The sequence below is a fragment of the Lepidochelys olivacea genome (assembly GCF_965140295.1).
Source record: "Lepidochelys olivacea isolate rLepOli2 genome assembly, chromosome: 20".
Taxonomy (NCBI): Eukaryota; Metazoa; Chordata; order Testudines; family Cheloniidae; genus Lepidochelys; species Lepidochelys olivacea.
This window is the reverse complement of record NC_140430.1, coordinates 20,740,087-20,756,433: the sequence shown is the minus strand read 5'-3', so window position 1 is coordinate 20,756,433 and position 16,347 is coordinate 20,740,087. Positions and strand designations below refer to the sequence as shown.

At 58.8% G+C, this 16,347-nt stretch overlaps 1 pseudogene across 2 annotated transcripts; it reads right to left on the bottom strand.

Moving 5' to 3' along the window:
* Nucleotides 1–93: 93 nt before the first annotated feature.
* LOC311510298 (beta-1,3-galactosyltransferase 1 pseudogene) lies at nt 94–15,135 on the bottom strand (annotated as a pseudogene). 2 transcript variants are annotated; one of them, XR_014714605.1, is made up of 2 exons: nt 15,076–15,135; nt 94–1,806 (listed from the first exon to the last, which is right to left on the bottom strand). The product of XR_014714605.1 is annotated as a beta-1,3-galactosyltransferase 1 pseudogene (transcript). The 2 variants fall into 2 exon arrangements; XR_014714606.1 differs by lacking the exon at nt 15,076–15,135 and adding an exon at nt 12,292–13,427.
* Nucleotides 15,136–16,347: the final 1,212 nt, after the last annotated feature.

Here is a 16,347-nt window from a genome sequence, read left to right as displayed (position 1 = left end):
CTTGTTGTCTGGGCAAAGGCATAGAGACATTTCAGGATAAGGCACCCCCGTGTGCAGTGCTGGGGGGGGGGGAAGGGAAAGCAGCATGGCGGGGGGGGGGGGCTTATTCGCTGGGGTCCAGCTGAGAGCCCTGAGATTATGCAGCCGAAGAGGCCTGAGCAATTGCCCAAGTGCCAGAGTTTCTGGCCAAAGTGTCTGAGGTTCGGCCGGTGGGGTGGGATGGGGGTGGATGGCGGTCAGGGAGCATGAGCAAGGTGGATGGTGGTGTGATGTATGGGTGCCAGATGTACGGTTGCTTTGTGAGGTATAGAGCTGGGGGGGGTGTATACCCTGGCGTGGGGTGTGTGTACATTGGGGAGGGTGTACACAGTAGCGTGCGTGCGTGTGTGTGTGAACACGGGGGGTATATACACGGGGGGGTGGGGGTGCATTGGAGTGTGTGTGTGTGTGAACACGGGGGGTGTATACACGGGGGGGGTGTGCATTGGAGTGTGTGTGTGTGTTGACACTGGGGGGTGTACACAGCGGCGAGTGTGCGCACACACTGGGCTGTCAGCCTGGGCAAGGCACCATGCGCAAGCCTGCCTCCCTGCCCGTGTGTCCCTGCACACGTCCCGGCTCCTTCCCCATCCCTCTAGCTGGGGCAGGTCTTGTTCCCGCCCTGGAAGTCCGGCCAGACCCTCAGCAGGTCCGTGGGCCCGTAGTGATGCACCAGCACCAGCCTGGAGAACCGGCACTTCTCGTACTCCAGCCAGAAGACGTTGAAGAGGCCCCAGGGGCTGTTGGTCACGCTGATGCCCAGCTTGTACAAACAGATCCCCAGGAACGCATCCTCCATGTTGATGACCCGGAGGGTCTGGGCCGCCCCGTACACCTTCTTGGCCAGGTCTCCAGAGAGCACGTAGCCAGCACCTCCGCAGTAGGGGGGGTAGGTGTTGTTGGGGTACACCTCCCGGGGCACATACCACTTGTAGGCCTTGCTCCGCAGCGGCCCCGTGTTCCTGTAGATGTGCCCCGTCATGAAGTCCTTCTTGGGCGGCAGCTGGGGCTGCAGCAGCTGCCGGACGAGGAAGCCCACGTTGAGGAAGATGTCGCTGTCGGCCTTCATCACGTAACTGGCATTGGAGCAGTGCGTGCTCACCCACTCCATGCCCATCAGCGTCTTGAGGGTCAGGTTGTTGTAGGTGTCCAGGAAGTCCTGCTGGATGATGTCGCGATGCAGGGCGCTCTCCTCCTCCAGCAGCCGCTGCAGCGGGGAGCCGTAGCGCGGGTGGACCCCGGTCAGGAAGATCCGCACCATGGAGACCCCGGGCACGGCGCTCTCATTGCCCCAGGTCTGGCGGATGGCGTTCCTCACCGTGATGTCCTTGGGCTCTGTCACCACCAGCAGCACCAGGAAGGGCGCCCGATCCCGGCACTTGTCCGGCTCGTTCAGGAGGAAGCGGTAGTTGTAGGGGTAGACGACCTGCAGCGGGTGCCTGGTGGTCGCTGGCGGGCGGCTGGGCACGGGCACAGGCATGGAGTCCCCAGCTCTCTCCTCCTCTGTGCCTCGCCACTGGAAGGTGGGGCTGCCCTGGCGCTGCTCTGCAGAGACAGGCTCACCCCGGAGTGCGCCCAGGAACCCCAGCTGCAGGGTCCCAGGGGCGTCCTGGTGGATGATGACAACCAACAGGAAGAGGAAGGCGGAGAAACAGACCAAGAGCTGCTTGTGCAGGAAGCCAGCCCCCATGCTGGCAGAGATCTCAAGGACGGGACAGCCTCAGCGGGGCAGAGTCGGTGCCTCTTCTGCTTCGTTCCAGCGCAGACCTAGAGAGAGGGAGGCCCCAGCTGCATTAGAGCGAGAGCAGCCAGGAGGCACAGGGAGCAAGCCCAGCCTCCTGGGGCTGTGACCCTCTGCCAGGCGGGTCTGCTCTCGGATGGAAGACCGCCGTGTGCTGCAGGGGACAGGGTGCATGCCACTCAGTCAGCTGCCCCCAATGCCCCAGCCTGGCACTAGGGGGCGCTGAGCTGCAGGGACCGGGGGCTCAGTAGGGGGCTCTCTCCCCTGGCAGTCAGTACTGACCCCAGTGCCCCAGCCTGGCACTAGGGGGCGCTGTGCTGCAGGGACCAGGGGCTCAGTAGGGGGCTCTCTCCCCTGGCAGTCAGTACTGACCCCAGTGCCCCAGCCTGGCACTAGGGGGCGCTGTGCTGCAGGGACGGGGGCTCAGTAGGGGGCTCTCTCCCCTGGCAGTCAGTACTGACCCCAGTGCCCCAGCCTGGCACTAGGGGGCGCTGTGCTGCAGGGACCAGGGGCTCAGTAGGGGGCTCTCTCCCCTGGCAGTCAGTACTGACCCCAGTGCCCCAGCCTGGCAGTAGGGGGCGCTGTGCTGCAGGGACGGGGGCTCAGTAGGGGGCTCTCTCCCCTGGCAGTCAGTACTGACCCCAGTGCCCCAGCCTGGCACTAGGGGGCGCTGTGCTGCAGGGACGGGGGCTCAGTAGGGGGCTCTCTCCCCTGGCAGTCAGTACTGACCCCAGTGCCCCAGACTGGCACTAGGGGGCGCTGTGCTGCAGGAAGTGGGGTGGGGGTTCAGTAGGGGGCGCTCTCCCCTCTGAATTGGCAGCTTATTTCTAAGTGGGTGAGACATTAGAAACAAGGTCCCCTGGCCCTTCTACCTGGCTTACGCTGCTAACACCTGCCTCATTCCGTTTTCCTTCCCTAAAGCCCCTTTGCAACTGCAGCAGGAGACACCGTCCGTCCATTATGTCCCCCAACACCCGCCATAAACTGCCGTGCGGTGTTGCCATTTGGCTGTTGCGCACACGGGCTGCTCCATCGGTGGCCGGTGAGCAGCGTTTCCTGTCTCTCCCACAGTGACCAACACCAACTCATACTCCGCACACGCCAGGGGCTGGAAAACACCCCGGGGGGTGGGGAGGCTCCTGGTCTCTGGGACGCAGGAGCTGGGAGAGACCAAGCTGGGATATTGTGAGACCAAACCAGCCAGCCCCATGTGCCCCTGGACAGGCTGCTCTTTGCAGCCAGCCCCCCTCCTCTGGTAGCTCCATGAGTCACACACACACACACCCCCGAACCCGCTGCCTCCAGCTGGCCCAGCATCCTGGAACTTTGATTCTCAGATTGCAAGAGATCTGGGAGTGGCAGGGCCACGCTTGGCCTGGTGAGTCCAGCAGCTTCTGGGCCTGTGCCCAGAGCAATCACAGGGAGCCTGGAGTGGAGATTAGCAGCAGGACACCTCAGCCAAGTGTAAACAGCTGGGTGGGGTGGGGAGTGGCCAGCGCTTGCCGGGCGGCTCTGCAGTTGAAGCCTGTTGGCTGATGTATTTAATCTTCTGTCTCCCCAAAGTTGCTTGGGAATGCAACAGGATCAAGGCAGTGGGGAGAAGTTGGGAGGTGGGATCCAGGATGTCTTGGTTTTTCTCCCAGCTCTGGGAGGGGAGTGGGGTCTAGCGGTTAGAGCAGGAGAGACTGGGAGCCAGGACTCCTGGGTTCTCTCCCAGCTCTGGGAGGGGAGTGGGGTCAAATGGTTAGAGCAGGAGGGACTGGGAGCCTGGACTCCTGGGTTCTCTCCCTAGCTCTGCTGTTCACTAACTAGGTGAGCAGGGGTAAGTCCCTTCCCTTCTCTGAGTAACAGCCGTGTTAGTCTGTATTCGCAAAAAGAAAAGGAGGACTTGTGGCACCTTAGAGACTAACCAATTTATTTGAGCAGAAGCTTTCGTGAGCTACATTCATTTCATCAAACACCCATTTTTTCATGGTTTGTGTGTATAAAAACGTCTTCTGTATTTTCCACGGTATGCATCCGATGAAGTGAGCTGTAGCTCACGAAAGCTTCTGCTCAAATAAATTGATTGGTCTCTGAGGTGCCACAAGTCCTCCTTTTCTTCTTCCTTTCTCTGGGTCTGTTTGGCTAGCAGCCCAGTGGGGATGGCTCCTGTATGCCACGGGTATGCAAAGTGGCAGCTAGCTAGCCTGCCCGAGGCAGCCTGGAAGTAGAGATCTTCTCGGGGCAGGGGAAGGCAAACAAGGAGAGTCTCTGCCTCTCCCACTGGCCCCTCCCCACCGGCTGCAGGGCGGCATTCCTGGGGCCCTGCGGTATTTCCTCCACGGGCCGGATGCCTTTGACAGCAGTGCTGTTCCAGCGCAAACTGGTTGTAAGAGCTGGTGCCAAGGGGAGCTGCCAGAGCCGGGAGCCCGTGGGAGTCCTGGCCCAGCAGAGGCTCCTGGGGGAAAGAAGTTCACAGCCCCATGAACCTGTCCCCCGCAAGGCCCTTGTGTACATTGGGTGTAAAGTGCTGTGCGGACAGAGGAAGGATGGGCCTGTGGTTGGGGCTCTAGCTTAGCACTTGGGAGACCGGTGGCAAGTCCCTGCTCTGCCATGGCATTCCTGGGTGACTCTGTGCCTCAGTTTCCACCTGTGTGTGATGCCCTGCCTCCCACGGGGTGTGTGTGTGTGTGTGTGAGGATCAAGGCACTGCAGATTTGACTCTGCTACTCAGCTGTTGAGGGAACGGACAGAGATTTCCCCTCTAGTGGCTGCTCTGCATACAGGATAACAGCCCACTACTGCCACTTGCTAACAGAGCTGCTGCTTTAGCACAATCCGGAGAGACTTGTGCTGTGGACTTGAGGTCACAGGGCTGAACCCCCCTGGAAATTATTAGAGTTATTTATTATATCACTAGGATGGTAGCACTGAAAGGCCGCAACCAAGATCCGGGCCCCGTCGTGCCAGGCGCTGCACAGATACAATGAGAGACAGTCTAAATAGACATGCGTGGGGACAGGAACCAGAGACAGTAAACAGGCCACGGTCACACAGCAGGGCAGTGCAGAGCTGGGGACACAACCCAGGAGTCCTGGTTCCCAGGTCCCCCCTGCTCTAACCACTAGACCCCACTCCCCTCCCAGAGCCAGGGAGAGAACCCAGGAGTCATAGAATCATAGAATCATAGAATATCAGGGTTGGAAGGGACCCCAGAAGGTCATCTAGTCCAACCCCCTGCTCGAAGCAGGACCAATTCCCAGTTAAATCATCCCAGCCAGGGCTTTGTCAAGCCTGACCTTAAAAACCTCTAAGGAAGGAGATTCTACCACCTCCCTAGGTAACGCATTCCAGTGTTTCACCACCCTCTTAGTGAAAAAGTTTTTCCTAATATCCAATCTAAACCTCCCCCACTGCAACTTGAGACCATTACTCCTCGTTCTGTCATCTGCTACCATTGAGAACAGTCTAGAGCCATCCTCTTTGGAACCCCCTTTCAGGTAGTTGAAAGCAGCTATCAAATCCCCCCTCATTCTTCTCTTCTGCAGGCTAAACAATCCCAGCTCCCTCAGCCTCTCCTCATAACTCATGTGTTCCAGACCCCTAATCATTTTTGTTGCCCTGGAGGAGCAACTGGAGCAACTGAGGCTCCCCCTCCAGTGCCCCACCCACTCTGCCCCCTTCCTACCAAGCAGGTGTGTAGGAGGAAATCGATTTACCTCCCCACAGCAAAGAGGGGGCCTCCAGTCAGACTTGCCAGGGAACAAGGAATTTGGGGGTCAGGAGCTGGGAAAAGGGGGTGACAGGAAAGGGCCAGGCCTGTCCAGGTTGGGGGCTGGGTCCCCGCTGGCTGTAGGTTGGCTCATTCCCCGCTCTCCCCATAGTTGGCGTTGGCTGCTGGGCCTCTGGTGAGCCGGGGCCGCTGGGCAATGGAGGGGATGGCTGAGCGGGCTCGTGCCCAGGTACATGGCACCTCCTGGGAGAAGGGGATGCATCGAGATGCGTCTGTGGGTTTCCGGGTCTAGTGATGCTCACGAGTTTTTCTTTCTTATGGCTGAGCCCACCGGGGGCAGTCCCTGGGCACAGGCCAGGCCCTGGGCTGCAGGGGAATGCAGAGGGGAACACGTCTGCAGGATCAGGCCCAGCCCCTGCCCTCCCAGTGGCTCAGCCTGGGCCCCGTAGGGGTCAGGAGACCCTGGGCGCTCCAGAGCAGGTGCCGCAAAGGGGACATGGCAGCACCACAGCCAGCAGACAGGAAGATGGCAGAAAGAAGAAGCTGCTGCCGATTTGCGACCACGGCCAGAGGAACTGCTGCCCCACACACCTGCTTGGAACGCTGGGCAGGGTGAGGCCCTGCTTGCATTGCTGCTGCTGGAATCCTAGAAGGGACCTCAGGACATACCTAGTCCAAACCCCTGCTTAAAGCAGGACCAAACCCCAATTTTTGGCCCAGATCCCTAAATGGCCCCCCTCAAGGATTGAACTCACAACCCTGGGTTTAGCAGGGCAATGCTCAAACCACTGAGCTATCCCTCCCCCTGGTGCCACCGTCAGTCGAAAGCCAAAGGCCTCCTGACGTAACGCACAGACTGTTAAAACCAGGCCTGGGAAACGAGGGCAGCACGGGACCAGAACTCAATGGGCCCAAATTGGTGGGCTGAAAATGAGGCCTAAGGTGTGGCCAAAGTCATGGGAGGACGGGCTGCTCTGCCCCCGGCCCGCCTGGGGGTCTCACCATTGGACCTTCGCTGTCCTGATCCCAAGAGATGTGCTGAGCAGAGCAGGCCAGAGCAGGCGACCCAGAGGACACCTCCAGCTCTAGGCTGGATCCCAACCACCACCTGGCATATGAGCCCTTCCCACCCCTCGGGTGGCCTTTTCCTTCCGCACCTTCTAGTTCCCCTTTCCCACTGCTCTCCTTGGGCCTTTGGGTTGCTACGGGTCTTGTTCGATAGCGATTTTGCAACATTGCGGTGAGCCCGTGACCGCAAAGAGTCAGATAAAGCACCACCCAAAGCAGCCTGCCGCAGATCTGTGTTTGCTAGGTCTTGGCACGGCTGCCCAGCCCGTGTGCCAGGCTGGTGTTTATCCAGTAATGAGGTGACAAGGAAAAGTTAACTTCAAAGACAATGAACACTGCGGTTCCTGTTCCTTCTTCCCCCTCTGGCTTGTGGTTCTCTGATTTTGTCATCTAGGAACCGCAGCAACACCCTGCTCCAGCCCCGCTCAGCCCGTCTCTGTCCCCCAACCAGGCCAGGCTTTAATACCACCCAGAAGGTCCAAGAGCGGGGCTTTAAACCCCTCCCCAGCTGGGGGCCCAGGGACCCAGGGCTGTTGTTCAAATGAAAACCTTACTTAATACTCTACATTTCAAATGCTTTAACCACCCCTCCCCCCGGCTCCCCCCCCAGCTTTTCGGTATTGTTAATAAAAGGCTCCAAGGCTCTTTGCTGGTGGGTTTGCCATGTGCTGAGCAGAGTCTCCGGCTCCCAAACCCCACCCCCCCCTTGGTTTACTGTTGGACAGTTCCAGGGTCGCGTTAACACCTCTGGCTCTTAGGGTCCATTTAGCCCAGCTCAGTTAATCCCCCAGACCCAGCGCTGGCTGCTGGGCACAACCCGTTGGGACTGGACTAAGGGGCAGGTTTTGATCAGGACGGGTGATGGGCCAGGGCCAGGGCCAGGGCCAGGCCTGGGGTGTTTTCTCCCTCCCTCAGGCGCTTTACCGCGATCTCAAAGCTTTGCTCTAGCTCCACATGAGCTAGACACGGGGATCTGGGTGAGATTGTCAGGCCTGGGCTATGCAGGGGCAGGGGCAGGGTTTGGGGGAAGAACCGCCGCCCTCCAGCTGAGAGACATGAACCAGGGGAGAGTTACCCCAACCCAGACACGAGGAGGGCGCTGCAGACGGGAGGAGGTGGCCCTGGTGCTTGGACGGGGAGATGGTGCTAAAGGACAGTGAGGGGACTGGGGAGAGAAGGCCCCTGAGGGCAGGGTGAGGCCCAGGCTGGCATCAAGGGCCCAGTTGCATTGCACAGACACACGGCCAGAGACAGCCCCCACCCCAAGGAGCTCACTCTAGCTCCATGTCACAGAGCCCCAGCGAAAGGCAGGTTCGGGCCCTGGGCCAGCTACGCAGGCAAAGCTTGTCCTTGAGGTGTCACTTCCCAGCTATAAACCGGGATAACGGAGCTACCCTGCCAGGTGTTACACTTGCGATAAAGGGACGCTGTTGGCAACAGGCTGCTCTGATTGCCCCGGGTGTTGGCTGCTGAGCAGCTGTTCCACACCCAGGAACCGGAGCAGTAAAAATCTTTCTAGAACTCTGGGAGTGCCCAGCTCCACGCACCAGCTTCCCCAGTTTAGAAAGCCTCTTCCCTTTCCCGCTGGGAAGCAAGGGCAGGGGGCGGGATGGCAGGATTGCAGGGGGGTGAGATCTGTTTAGAGGCATTCACGCAGGGAGCCATTAGCAGCAGAGGGGTCGGCGTTTAGGAGTAATAGACAGGAGTCGACATTTGCTTTACTAACAGGAAGGCAGCTATGGCAGGCTGCTGAGAGCAGCGGGCTACCCCCAGCTCTGGGACGAGAGTGGGGTCTAGAGGTTAGAGTGGGAGGTTGGGAGCCAGGACTCCTGGGTTCTATCCATAGCTCCGGGAGGTGAGTGGGGTCTAGTGGTCAGAGCACAGTCAGGGTTTCTATTACCTTGTGCAAATTCCTCCCTCGCTCCATGCCTCAGTTTCCCCTCTCTGTAAAAGGGGTGGGAGGATGGTCCTGCCTCTGTGAAGTGCTTTGAATTCCGTGGATGGAAAGCACCAATGGCTCTTATCGCCTGTGGTGGGCTCAATACCGTAGAGTCACTAATGGCAGGTACTTACCAGGTGGCCCTTGGGGGTGGACTATTCCTCCATTTCACACAGGGGCCCCAAAGCGGCTCTGTGGCTCACCCACAGTCCGACAGGGAACTGAACCCAGGGCCAGCCCAGTGCTCTAACCACTGAGCTCTCTACCCCCTCACCTACGTGGGGGGTGCGGGAGGGAGACTGGAATGAGCCCTGGGGCGTGGGCTGATGGGAGCAAAGGTGACAGCGGAAGCTGGAGCCAGGTCATCTGAGCTGAGCGAAAGGGCGTGGGACAAAGAATGCAGGGCTGGGGGGAATCTGGTTAGAGCACATTTCGGCTGACTAATAACCTGAAAATGTGATTCCCCCTGCACCCCTGGGAAGGACCGGGGCCTGCTGCACCCCAACAGGGAGGGGGAAAGGATCCAACCAGGGAATTGATCGTCTCTTTGAGGGAAGGGCCAGGGACCCTGCTTCTCCCTAATAGCTGGGGAATCGTCCCTCAGAAGGGTCAAGGGCCCCATCTCTGGGGCTAGTTAAAGCCCTGCTAGGATAGGACCAGAGGTGTGTGTGTGTGTGGGGGGGGTTCATATCAGTTACATTCAGCCCCATCAAACCAAGCCGCAGGGAGCGGGCTAGAGACTGGGCCCGATCCTGGAAGCCCTGACAGGCGTGTGCAGCATTACTAGGGTGACTGGCCATCCCGCTATGATTGGGACCATCTAGTATTAGGGGCTTTGGCTTCTATACGCAACTATTCCCGAACACCCATCCCCCCCAAAAAAAAGTGTCCCGATTTTGCACCCTTGTTATCTGGTCACCCCGAGCCGAGCGTTATGCCCATGGGTCAGCCCCAGCTCGGGCCATCAGGGGAGCAGGAATGTGGCCGGCAGCTAAAACTCCCAGCGAGGCTTCAGACTCGGCAACAGGATTTTCCGGTTTTCCGTGCAAGCCTCAATGCAGAGTCATGTCGCAAATGTACCAGATGGGAATGTGAGGATGTGTGAGTGGAAGGGCTGGGCTGGGACTCAGGAGACCAGAGTTCAGTTCCTGCCTCTGTGTCCCTGTGGCACCTGGCATGAGTTATTGCCACGCTCTGTGCCTCAGTTTCCTCCCACCCCTTGTGCAGTTAGACTGTCAGATCTTTGGGGCCGGGATTGTCTCTCACTCTGTGTATGTGCAGCCTCGGGGCCCTGATCTCGGTCAGGGTCTGTGCAGCACCTGACACAACAGGGCCCTGATCTCAGTCAGGGTCTGGGCCGCACCCGGCACAATGGGGCCCTGTCACGGAGTCCCTGGGCGATGCTCTGGAACTGCTCCCTATGAAGCCAGGCAGGACTCGGGTGAAGTCTCCTCTCTGGGAGCAGACTGTCTGCAGGGCAAGAAGCTCACACAGCTTCCACCTTCCTGGGTCTGACCTCGGAGCATTCAGCCCCCCGTGTGCTTCCCACAGTGAGTCCACCCAGGCGGGGTCCTGGGGAAGCCAGAGGGTCCTGCCCCACAACTCCACAGTCAGACAGGACTCTCAGCCAGCCAGTAACACAGAGGTTTATAAGACGACAGGAACATGGTCTAAACCAGAGCTTGTAGGTGCAGAGAACGGGACCCCTCAGCCGGGTCCATTTTGGGGGGCAGTGAGCCAGACAACCACGTCTGCCCTTCACTCCATGTCCCCAGCCAGCCCCAAACTGAAAAACTCTCCAGCCCCTCCTCCTCTGGGCTTTGTCCCTTTCCCGGGCCAGGAGGGCACCAGATTCCTTTGTTCTCCAACCCTTTAGCTCTCACCTTGCAGGGGGGAAGGGGGGGAAGAAATTCTGCTCTTACCCTCTTCACCTAGGGCTTGCTCTAGAGGAACACTTTCCTGAGCAACAACAGACTCTTTCTGGGTCTCCCTTACATCCAGAATCACCTCTGGCCCATCCGGCGGATTCCTACACAATCCCCTTTCAGGCAAACTTACAGACTTCCTAGATAAAAGGTCAGAAGCCTTCTCCTTCCCTTTGCCACACACATAAGTTCAGGAATCTTTTCCTTCTTATTACAGGTTTCCACACCCTCAATAGGTAACTCTCCTTGTGCCCTGGCTAGGATCTCACCCTGATTAGTCAGAGTTGCGACACCCTTTCCCAACCACACACTAGCAACAGGCAAAATACAAGCACCAGAATTGTCTGGTCTCGGGGATTTTACATAGACACTAACTGGATGCGACCTAGTTACAGGGCTATTCTCCCGAGCAGACACAAACTTAGGACCCTTCCCCTCCTGGGCTTTAGCTGAATCCAGAACCAGCTCTGAGACAACTGCATGACCCTCAACCATCACAGGCTGAAAGGCCCCTTCTCTCGCTCCACAGACAAAGAAGAGCCGGACACACTTTCTCCTTTCCCAGACCCACAGCTTGGGATCTCATTCCCCTGGTCCCAGCACACATGGCTGGTCACGGACAACTGCTTGGAGACCAGGGTAGCTCCCTCCATACGCAAGTCAATATCCCTGACAGACACAGGCACGTTTCCTTCACTGTCCCATTTCTCCACCCAGCTAACAGGTAAGGTCCAGGGACACTCATCTTCCACTCTCCTCGCCTTCCCACCCTGCTGACTAGACACAGCCATCAGCTCACAAGGCTGCCTAGGCTCATCCAAACTTTCCTTACCCAGCACCTTGCCACTTCCCACAGATCCCCTGCCCTGCCTGTGTCTCCCCCCACTCAGCTGGGGTCTCAGCTCCCACTGTGCTCAGCACTGCCCTGGCTGTCCCAGTGGGGGTAGGCAGCGAGCTCGCTGCTTTCCTCACTGCATCAGAGCCAGAGTGAGCCCCCTCTCCGGTGTGCAAGGGGGCGGGGAGCATCTCTCTGTCCCACCCAGCCCCAGGGGTCTGGTTACAGGCAGGCAGGTAGCCTGAGCCTAGTGGCTCCTCCCCACTGCCAGCCAGGTCATCTGCATTTTCACTGACCATTTCCCTCTACGCCGATTGGTTCTCTGGATTCAAATTCAAACCCTTGGGAGTTACAGGAGCAGGGCCTGGATCCTGTCCCAAAGAGAGACAGTCACCCCACAACAGAGTCTCGCAGCTGGTGTCCTGGAGCACCCCAACGGCCAGCCAGACCCACCCCTCCTGAGTCTGCACAGGGATCTGGGCCATAGGCAGGGCGAGGGGCTTCGTCCCTGAGACCCTCACCCAGCTCACACAGCCCCTCAGCATCTGAGGCTGCACCCCCCAGGGCCTGACACCAGTTCTCTCTGTCCCAGGGTCTCGCCACCCCAGGAATGTCTCCCCACTGACCATCACCTTCCGCTCCCACTGGGGGTCCGAGGGGCCTGGCCCCAGGAAACTCCACACAGACATATCGGTTGGGGTCAGGAGTGGGAACCTGTCCACCTCCCCACCCATCTGGCTGACGGAGTCTGTGGCCTTGGGACCCAGCAAGGGAGCTAGACACCGGGGCTTTTCCGCAGGGTCCCCTTGGTTCAAATCGCCAGCCTGCTCAAAGGCAGTGAGGTGGGCATCCACCCCCCCCTCCTTAACCAGGGGCAGCAATTTACTCTCGAGGTTCCCTGCGGAACTGGCCCCCCGGGGTCTATCCCCACTATCCCGGGGAGGTCCCCTAGGCCTCTCCGCTTCCCCACTGCCAGTTCATGCTGCTGCTGCTTCTGAAGCTCTTTCTCGGGCTCTCGCTGTCTCTCACCGTTCTCTTGCTCTCTCGGACTCAGCTCCAATCCCGTCCGTCTCCGATCCCCGGATGGGGAACCCGATCGTGAAGACCCCCGTCTGGTCGGGGACAGGAGTCTTGGGGATGCCTGGCTCCCACTCCAGCTGCTCCCAGATCCTGCTATAGCCCCATTTGGGGTCAGGAATCTGTTCCTTAGAGCGGTCATCCTCCTCCAGCTGCAGGATTAACTGTGCTGTGGTGAACTTTCCAATGCTCAATCCCCTCTTCCTGCACAGGGTTACAATGTCCTTCCAGGCCGTCACTCCGCTCTTCCCAAGTTGTTGTGGACTCACAGGCCTGTGTGCTCTCAGCTCCCCACGGTTTCCAGGGAGAAACCCTAGTGTGCCAGCCCTTCTCGAGGTCACCCCCTCTTTGCCAGGGTCGAGCTGCAGACTCCTCTGCCCCTTGGACTGCTCGCTGCAATCCCCAGGGGAACCCTGTTACTGCAAAAGTCCTTCTCTCTCCCCGGGCCAAGCTGCAGGCTCCTCCGCCCCTGAGACTGCTCACCACAGTCCCCAGGAGGACCCCATTACTGCACAGTCCTTCTCGCTGGTCACACACTCGCAGGGGTTAACCGCCCCCCGAAACCGCTCCTCTCTGAGCCTTCAGCAGGCCTGGTCCTCGTCAATCCCCCTTCGTTTTACTGCTCCCCAGTCACTTACTGCAGGAAGCGCCGTCCACGGGGTGCAGTACATCCCACCGCTGCCACTAGTTGTCACGGCGTCCTCGGGTGAAGCTCTGGAACTGCTCCCCACGAAGCCAGGCAGGACTCTGGGGCAGTCGCCTTTCTGTGAGCAGCCTGTCTGCAGGACACACAGCTCACCCAGCTTCCACCTTCCTGGGTCTGATCCCGGAGCATTCAGCCTCCTCTGCCCCTCCGTGCGCTTCCCACAGCCAGTCCGCCCAGGCGGGGTCCTGGGGAAGCCAGAGGGTCCTGCCCCCCAACTCCGCAGTCAGACGGGACTCTCAGCCAGCCAGTAAAACAGGTGGTTTATTAGACGACAGGAACATGGTCTAAACCAGAGCTTGTAGGTACAGAGAACAGAACCCCTCAGCTGGGTCCATTTTGGGGGGCAGTGAGCCAGACAACCACGTCTGCCCTTCACTCCACGTCCCAGCCAGCCCCAAACTGAAACTCCCTCCAGCCCCTCCTCCTCTGGGCTTTGTTCCTTTCCCGGGCCAGGAGGTCACTGGTTCCTTTGTTCTCCAACCCTTTAGCTCTCATCTTGCAGGGGGGAAGGGCCCAGGCCATCGGTTGCCAGGAAACAGGGTGTCGGCCATTCTCTGTGTCCAGACCCCTGCACCCACCTGCCCTCTAGGGCTCTGCAATGATCATACACCCTTGCCCCACCCTCTAGATACTTAAGAACTGCCTAGGGGAAACTGAGGCACCCCCACACTATTCAGAGGAAACATCAAGAACAGTCCCGCTTGGCACAGGCCCTGATCTTGGTCAGGGTCTCGGCCACGCCCGGCACGACGGGGCCCTGATTTCAGCCAGTGACTACTGTAATATAGGCAATACTGAGCCCTTTTCCAAGTCCCGTTTGAAGCTGGCCGGGGCCGTGAGAAGTGTGCAGGGAAGGAATCACAAGCAGTACCAAAAAACAGCCAGTGTGCAATTCAAACCTAACCCTTCTTCAGCCAGACCTCAGTGAGCCCAGCCTGCCCCGGGAGCTACTCTAACCCCATCCCACAGCCCCCCTGGAAGGATAGTTCCCATGAGACACCCTCCGCTCCCGAAGCCATCTGCCTGGTCTCTGCAGACACCCCACAGCAGGGACTCTCCCTCCAAGCACTTTCCCATTCAGAATTGCAGATCCAAGGCAACTCACCTCCAGGGATCTACATGGGCTTGTTGGTTAGATGCCCCCTCTCCCCGCCCCCAGCAACAAGGCCCTGATCCACCCAGTGCTTGTGGGGCGACTGGCAGCGTGGGAGGGCCAGGGTTAAAACCAGGGAGCACTGCACACAGAGCGTCTGAACAGAACCCAAGAGCCCAGGAGTGCGTGGGGGGTTGCTCCTGACCCGTTGGTCAGCGTTCCACCGCGCTGGCTGGGCCCAGCAATTCCTCCGGCTGGACGAGCCTAACATCAGCCACACCATCAGAGGCTCGTTCACCTGCACAGTCACCAATGTCATTATGCAAGGTAACCTATTTCCCCTTGTTTTTTCCTCCCCCCCCCCTCCCCCCAGACATTCTTGTTAAATGCTGGATTTGTGCTGGAAATGGCCCACCTTGATTATCATACACATTGTAAGGAGAGTGGTCACTTTAGATAAGCTATTACCAGCAGGAGAGTGGGGTGGGAGGGGGTATTGTTTCATGCTTTGTGTGTATAAAAAGATCTTCTACACTTTCCACAGTATGCATCCGATGAAGTGAGCTGTAGCTCACAAAAGCTTCTGCTCAAATAAATTGGTTAGTCTCTAAGGTGCCACAAGTCCTCCTGTTCTTTTTGCGAATACAGACTAACACGGCTGTTACTCTGACAGCTCTCTCTACAGCGGCCTTCCTCATTTGTCCTTGTAACCCGCTTTCTTTCTAATGGTTCTTCCTTCCTTTCATACAGCTTGCTTCTTTCTTTCTTTCTTTCTTTCTTTCTTTCTTTCTTTCTTTCTTTCTTTCTTTCTTTCTTTCTTTCTTTCTTTCACATTCATCCATTAACCGTTTCCTTTTCTCTTTCCGTTCTTTCTAGCCATTTCTCTCTCTCTCCCCCACCTCTTTCCTTCACCGTCCTCCCAGCATCTGCCGCTCACCTGTGGGCCGTGCGGTGCCGCCCGTCTGAGCCCTGCTCGTCTCTTCCTCCTGTCCTGTCCCCATCCTGGCACAATTTATTCCACGCGCCCTGGGTGTGGGGGAAAGATTGCACAAGGTGTCTGACGACAAAGTCACACACCCTCTCCACAAATTTCCTGCTTCCCTCCCTTTCCCTGGGCAGGTCCCTGCTGCCCCGCTCCTTGGGGGCAGGGGATGGAGGTGGCTGGCTGGGCACCACACCTTTTACTTTAATACATATTGTAACAGGGTGGGATGGGCCAGCTATTTTCCCTGACGTCAAGGCCCTGCTGTCACCTGGCCCCAGGTAACCAGGATCTGGGCCCCTCCCGGATGTGGGGTCTGGGTCTTGTCTGCCCCAGGGGACCTTCCCCCGTCCCAGTCATGGCCGGGTGCTGGGGGTTGGTGATCAGGGCTGAGGATCAAGCACCTGCCCCTGCACCGGGAATAAGCGGCAGGATCCAGCACCTGTCGGTCCCTGGGCCGCCCCCTTGCAGCCCTGGGGCCTGATCCTCCCCCCACCAGCCCTGGGCCTGATCCTTCCCCCACAGACAGCCCTGTCTGTTCTTGTCATAACCCCGTTGATTGCCCAGTGTCCCTTCAGCATCCCAGTGGGGTCCCCAGGCAGCGTTGGGGCTGCTCTCCCCTCCCTGGGTTTTCACCGGCTCTGGCAAGGACCACAGCGTCAGAGGTCGGAGCCAGTGCAGGGCTTGGGGAGCCAGGAGGGGCTCTTCCCTGGGGAGATTTGCATTTGGGTCTCAGGTGGAGGGCATGGCCCTGGCTGGGTCAGGGACGGCGATGCGGGAGCTGGGCTCCATCCCAGAGGTAGCTGCATTTCAGCACTGGGTATGTGAGCCCTGTAGGCTGCCCCTTTGCTCCTTTCAGGCTGGAATCTGACTCCTCCAGCCCCACCCCAAGCCAGGGGCTACAGTACGGACCTGAAGGTAGCAGTCCCCGAACACTTCCTCCCAGAGACAGGGCTAGAACCCCGGAGTCCTGGCTCCCAGCCCCCCTCTGCTCTAAGCCACTAGACCCCACTCCCCTCCCAGAGAAGGGAGAGAATCCAGGAGTCCTGGATCTCACCTACCCCGCTTTAACCACCAGGCATCACTACCTCCTTGTCCTGAGTCGCCTCGCCACCCTTTCGACTCATCTCGGCTCCAGCAGGGGAACGTGCCATGTTCCCAGTTGCTAACAGTGATGTCCGCGGCGCGGCCCCGCCCCGTGCACCATAGGTCCTGGCACTGGATTGA